We start from the raw sequence: 6,457 nt of genomic DNA, 5'->3' as shown, positions 1-6,457 counted from the left end.
AAGGGGGAGAGAGAGAGAGGCGGAGAGGAAAGAGAGGCGGCAGGCGAGTGAAGGGCGACTGGGAAGAGCGGGAGAGCGAGCGAGAGAGGCAAAGAGAAAGAGAGAGAGACGGGAGAGGGGCCGAGCGGCGCGGTGAGGCGGTAGCGGCTGTGCTCTCGGTGAGGGAGGCGGCGGCGCTGTTCGGCTCGACCCGAGCCGAGTCCGAGCCGAGCCGAGCCGAGCCGAGCCGAGCCGAGCCAGGCGCGGCAGCAGCAACAAGCGTACTCAACTCACTCAAAGCCCGCGAGGCCCGTGGCGCGGAGCAAGGCGGAGCAGTGCAGCACCGCGGAGAGGAGCGCTTCTCGTCGCGTCGTGAACACCGGCCGACACGCCCATCCGAGTGTTGTTGGTGTTTGAGTGCGTGCGCGCGTGTGCTTAAGATCGCGAGTGACTACAGTGACACGGAGTGCTCAGTGCGACAGTGACAGCACGACAGCGAAAGTGATAAGAAAGGGAAAAGTGATAACGATGTGGTGGTGCAGCAACAGTGTCGTGGCAACGCGCAGCCTCCCCCTGTGAGCCCTCCCCCACCCGCCCCCTGGGGGTGGCGCCAGCCCCCGCCCCCGCCTCCAGTACGACTATGGCGCCAGTGAGGACAACCAGAAGTGACCTCCGCCACCCTCCCGACACGTGCGTGAGTGATAGTGAGTGACAGTGAGAAGTGACCAGTGCAGTGCCCCAACACACAGCGCGTCGTCAAGGCCTATTTGGATTACCACCACCATCACCTGCTCCAGCATCACCTTTACCCCCGCTGCAGCTCCACCTCGCCACCACGACAGCTGACTTTGTGATCTCGGTGAGTTCCGGACGGTGGCAGCCGCTGGTGACGCCCACCTCGCGCCGTGGTCTTGCACATGTGCATCGCGGCAGCGGCACGTGCCCGGCGCACTGCCAGGGGGGAGGCGGGGAGGGGTGGGGGAGAGAAAGGAAAGAGCGAGAGAGAAAGAGAGATAGCGCGAGTGCAGTGCAAGCATTGTGAGCGAGCTGAGTCACTAAAGCGTGAGGCCGGCCGACCAAGTGGGGCACATACTGCACACTGCACTGAGCTGTGCCGCGCGGGGGTGGACCGCGGTGAACCGGACGGCCAGTGGCTAGCACGAACATGAACCCCCGCGTCCGCGTCGCTTGTGTTGGACATAGGTCAGTCATTCGACCCCACTTACACAGGTTGAGGCAATATTAACCGCGTGTCTGAAGTATGAAAGAAATGCTTAAGCACTTAGTCAAATCCTCCTGGCCCTTTGTTACACGAGCAGGAAATGCTCTTGATTCTAATCAAGTTAAAATGCTGTTGAGGAAAGTAACTTTTCATTTATTTGTATTCGTAGTATCAGTGGAAGGACGTCACTGTCATAAGTTATATCACGTGACAGACGGGCGGAGCGACCCTCGGCCCTGTTTCAAGGGCGTCGCAGGGGTTAATTACAATGCGTTCGACTTGAACTCCCCAAGAATGCAACAAGAAGCAGCGGAGTGGGGACGGGCGGGACGAGGAGGGGCGGGTGAGGCGGCGTCGGGGGAGCGGGGTTGAGGCTCTACAGTAAAAATGAAGGGAAGTGGAGACTCATTCAGAATAGATAAATCGGTCTGGGGGAAGGATTATTACGTGTCTGGAAAGAAAGGTGGGGGACGGGGCGCGGCGGGGCTGGTCGGTGATGTCTGGCCAGGACCAGGGAATAAAAAGGGTTACAGGGCCCCCGCGCGCCCGACCGGGGCGACCAGCCCAAGGGGCCGCGCCACGCCCCGCCACGCCGCAGAGGGGAGGAGAAATGGTCCGGCTGGATGGAAGGAAAAACAGACGAGCCCTGCTATGGAAGCATCTAGCGCAGCACCCTGCCGGCCCCGGTACGTAGTGGTGAGAGCCAGGGGCAGCTCGCCACCACCAGGACTTTGGCCGGGGCGTCGCCTTACGACCCCGTGGCAGAGTGCGTGGGACGAAGTGTTGCCATGCACGCGCCCGACATGTGCTCCGCCGTCTCCGTCCGACACATGTGCCGCACACAAAGAAATCTGATAATACCCGACCTATATGGCCAAATAATAGCAGAGAGGGTGGAATACTTTTATTTTTTCTGTGGCGAAACGACACGATTCGCACAACGGCTCGTAGATACACCCACGGTATATGATAAACCAGTGGCCCTCTTCGCGGGGGACGTCTGGGCCGATATCTTACCCCGTCCATTAATTGATATATTTGGGAGTGTACCGAGCGTTTAACCTCGACTTACTCCTGCCGACGCATCTCTCTCTCTCTCTCTCTCTCTCTCTCTCTCTCTCTCTCTGACCGTGCCGGTCACCGGTCCTCGTTGGGTGCACCTCCCCTCCTGCAGTGCCCCTCCCCTCTCCTCCGCCCTTACACTTTCACTGCCGTCTCTACCTCCGATTACGTCTGTTACGTGGAGGATGTGAGGTCACTAGGCTACGCCGCTTCGCCCCACCGCGCCCCGCCGCCGGGCCGCTCTGGTCTGAGCGGAGTGGGGGGTTACACTGCACTCAACCGAATCGAGGGTCCCGGCGTGGCGGGGCGGGGCGGGGCGGGGCGGAGAAGGATATCAGCCTGATCCAAAGGGGCCTGGGGAGGTACTACTAGGTCTGGGTGTACTCGTTCACGAGGAGCGGCGGAACAGAGACGGGCGGAATTGATAGAGCACCGTGCCGCGCCAACCTACTTGTACGCGTGTCTGTTTGCAACTCCATTGCAATTACGGTTCCATTCATTGGAATTAGCAATTCAGCCCGATTGTGATGATTGTGCTCTTTGCGTCGCGCGAGCACACCGCCGTACCGTAGGCCGCCTTGCGTAAGGAGCCACCTGCTCGCGACATAATAAGTGTTGGTCACTCCCCAGCTCCATGGATTCCCACTCGTAAATATCGCCCCCTCTCCCTCTCTCTCGCCGGTCTGCTCCTTTGTCCTTCTGTCTCTGTCTCTCGCGCGGGCCGCCGGGCGCAGCCAGCACCGATTCCCTTCCCTCCTGCGCCCCCCTCCCCTCTCCAAGCACTTTCACTGGCCGAGTTGGGTTACATCAGAGTGAGGTCACCCGGTCATGCAGCCACGGATCGCCCTTCGCTCGCAGCATCTCAGGCATTATTTATACGAGAGGGAAATTGCCAGTTGCGAGAGGAAAAAGATGAGTGAAGGGCGGTGAATGGGCTGCTTGCTTTAGTAGGCACATGCATGTGCAGCTAAAGATGACCCAAATGCTATGTCATTTTTTCTCTTGAGAAGTAAATCTAACAAAGGGGGGGGGGCGTATAGGTGGAGGTAATTTTGGATCTCGTCGCAATCCCTTTTGCTCAACGGGGTCGTGAAGCACTAAGAGCGTTGTTGACCTACTTTTCGATTATAGACCAAATCCAATTTAGACAGATTCAGGGCAATATCACACCGGGTGCATTTGTTTTTGCTCTCAGCAGCAACAGCAGCCCTGTTTCAAGATGTCGAGCTTCTTTTTTAGTATTTTCTGGTTGGAGAGCTCTGCGCGCCGCACTACGCCACGCCGTGTCTGGCTTGGCCGTCGGCGTTTTTCGTCGAAGACAGCATTTCGCGGAACGAGCCGACGGGCCGCGGACATCTCGCGTTGGCGCGATGACATTCCGCGGATCATATCCGCTGGCCCGGCCAGAGAGACGAGCGGTAACGAGCAATAGACAGACGTAGTGCGTCGATGTCTATGTCCTATCGACGCGTTTCCCGTCGAAGAGACGTCAAATGCCCCGAAGGCTGCTCTTTCGCCGAAATCAGTTTTAGCCTCACTTATCAACTAAATAATCAGGTACTTGTAATTGCTGATCCCTATTAACTGATCAGCATTTTGAGAGAGGTGTACATTATTGGCTTATTTGCATTAGGTAGGAAATTGGCAAAAAGGACAAAAGACATACATGCATAGTGTTACTGGCTAATGAACAATGGATTTTTTTTAGATATCTTTAGGGCACAGGGAATTCCAGAGTTCCTCGTCAAACCCACAGACACAAATATAACCGTGACACAGCGTTGGTATTTACTGAAACTGTTACCATACAAAAACAGAACGGGAAAAAAATACTGAAGAAAATCGGCATTGAGTGAGCGTCTTCACAACTGACCTTTTTTGCCCAACTCTCCGTCCACTGCGTCCTAGCGATCGCCATCTTCACAAACCTCCTTGGTTGTACATTTTTTGCCATCCCATTGAACGCGACAACTCACACCTTTGTTTTTACCAGTCGCTCCGCCTGACACAACACAAGAAAAGATTCGTCTTTTGAGCGCAGTGTGCATTGAGGTCTCCTGTCGTCCAGAGAGAGAGAGAGAGAGAGAGAGAGAGAGAGAGAGAGAGAGATGGGGTCGCGAGAAGAGGGAGGAGAGGGAAGGGAGTGAATGTTGTGCCTCGCGCTGATGCGGTCTAGATATAGCGGAAAGTAGGTGCGCTCGCCACGCCGCGCCACGCCGCACCGCCCCACCCGGCGCGGAGGGGCCGTGCTGGCGTGGCGCAGCGCGGCGGGGCCGGAGAGTGAGCCAGTACGGTGGTGTAACACTTTCACTCTTACTTGGGATTACGTCTGCGGGAGCCTGCGAGGGGGAGGCAGGGAGGGGGTGGTAAACAAATGGCTCCCCGCCGCCCGCGCAGGACCAACACGTGCATACTCGCGCGGCGTGGGGCGGCGTGGCGCGGCGTGGGGCGACAGAGACGAGTTTTCTTCACTGCGCCAGTAAATCGAACCGCCGAATGAAATATACGGACAACGTTGCGCTAACACACACCTCTCACTTTCCTTCGCTGCTCCGCAAGCTGCAGCACTGCAGCGCTGGGCCTATGGGCCCCGGCGGCCGCCATAAAGCGGTGCCGGTAATAGCTTTGATATGCGTTCGGCCGAAATGGAAGTGTTGGCCGCCGGCCAAGGTACCGGGACCGGGTGGGAGGGAGCCGGGAGCATGCACTGACTGCTCTAAAGCCCTGTGGCTGGCGGCTGCGGCTGGGCTGGGCGTTGCGCGAGGGTCCTCTAGGCGTTTCCTGCTTTTTCTGTACGCGGTGACGACGTTCACTCATAAAAGTCCGTTTTTGACCACACACTAGGCACTTGTTTTTAGCACATATACAACGACGAGTTAAAGTAAAGAACAGTTAAAAATTGCTGAACCACTCAGTGTTAGTAATATACATTAAGAGTTACTACTGGATAACTTTCCATGATGCGTGTGTTGTAAAATTACAATTCAAAACTGTAACATTACAAGTAAGACTTGGAATGCATTTTCCAGCAAGATGTGCTGTCTTAAATTGCAACATATTTTGTAATGTGCAATTAACGGATGTATTTTTCACAGTGCTAATTGTTGGTAATTACGTAGGGCCATTCAAAAAAAACTCTGCCAATCGTTCTCAGATTGTTCTGGTCAAAAAAAAGTCCTCTAGTTTCTGGGACAAAAAAAAAAAACTTGCTTTACATTTAGAGTGTTTAAGCTGACAAGAAATAAATGACATCACACACTCGAAGGTCTATCAAAGCTGAGAATGATGATCTCACACAAGATAAGATGCCAATAAGTGTCGCGATATGACCCGCGGCATCACCTCTATTTATGTATATGATCTTTGTCCCTCTAGTTTAATCAATAACATTCAGTGCCGTGCCGTAAGTCATAAAGTAAAACTTCCTTCAGGTGTAGGCTTTATATCACCAAGTGCACTAGAATACTTGAGCAAAGCACTTTGTAATTGCAAACCGATTGCGAATGAATTCCTTTTGTAATGCGAAGAAAATTCTTCGCAATTGCGAATAAATTCTTTCGTAGGCTTACAAAGCAGACAAATCCTTTGCATTTCGAACAAATCCTTCGCAAGGAATTAGCAGTGTACTGCTTGTAAACACATACTCGTGCGTAAGGGACACAAACGGACCCAACTGATGGGTCATGGCAGCCCAACCGGTCTGGGTCTTGCCATGCCGCCCTGCGCCGAGACAGGTACTCTAACCACAGCGAGCACCTCTTCCTCCCCGTCCCGGCCGGTACCTCCGAGTATCCCCCCTCCCCCCTTTTCCCCCTTTCGTCGTCGCTCCGGGACTGCGCTCCAACTGAATAAAACGGTCAGCCCTCCAAACGAAAACGAAAGTGATGTAGCATTCCTCCATTCCACCTTGCCCTGGCTCCCCGCCGGCCCCCTCCCTCAGCTCGGCTCGGCACGGCGCGGCTCCCTTCGTTTGCCTTTTGTTTCGGAGTCCTGACGGCCACAAGGGCGTCCGCTTGGGAAAGGGTAGGGACGGGTGTAGTAGGGCCGGGCCCTGGCCGGGCCCTCCGCAGGAAGCGACCCACCAGAGCTCCGTGATGACAATATTTGCCGTGAAAGCATGACTCCCTCGCACCGCCCTCTTATCGCGGTACGATCCCATCACCTCTAAAAACCTACCAATACCAATGGCTAACC

General features: G+C 55.3%; 1 protein-coding gene across 1 annotated transcript in view; it reads left to right on the top strand.

Annotated features, from left to right (window-relative positions):
* Positions 1 to 254: 254 nt before the first annotated feature.
* The window catches only part of LOC113204327 (transcription factor Ken 1), a 47,121-nt gene continuing 40,918 nt past the window's right edge, over positions 255 to 6,457 (top strand). Inside the window, exon 1 of the mRNA XM_026419488.2 lies at positions 255 to 838. The gene's annotated coding sequence lies outside the window, so the exon portion shown is untranslated. The remainder of the gene's footprint in view (positions 839 to 6,457) is intronic.

The sequence above is a fragment of the Frankliniella occidentalis genome, unplaced genomic scaffold, assembly GCF_000697945.3.
Source record: "Frankliniella occidentalis isolate FOCC.00 unplaced genomic scaffold, Focc_3.1 Scaffold485, whole genome shotgun sequence".
In the NCBI taxonomy this organism is placed as follows: Eukaryota; Metazoa; Arthropoda; class Insecta; order Thysanoptera; family Thripidae; genus Frankliniella; species Frankliniella occidentalis.
Note: the sequence above shows the minus strand (reverse complement) of the source record. Positions and strands in the feature narration are given on the sequence as shown.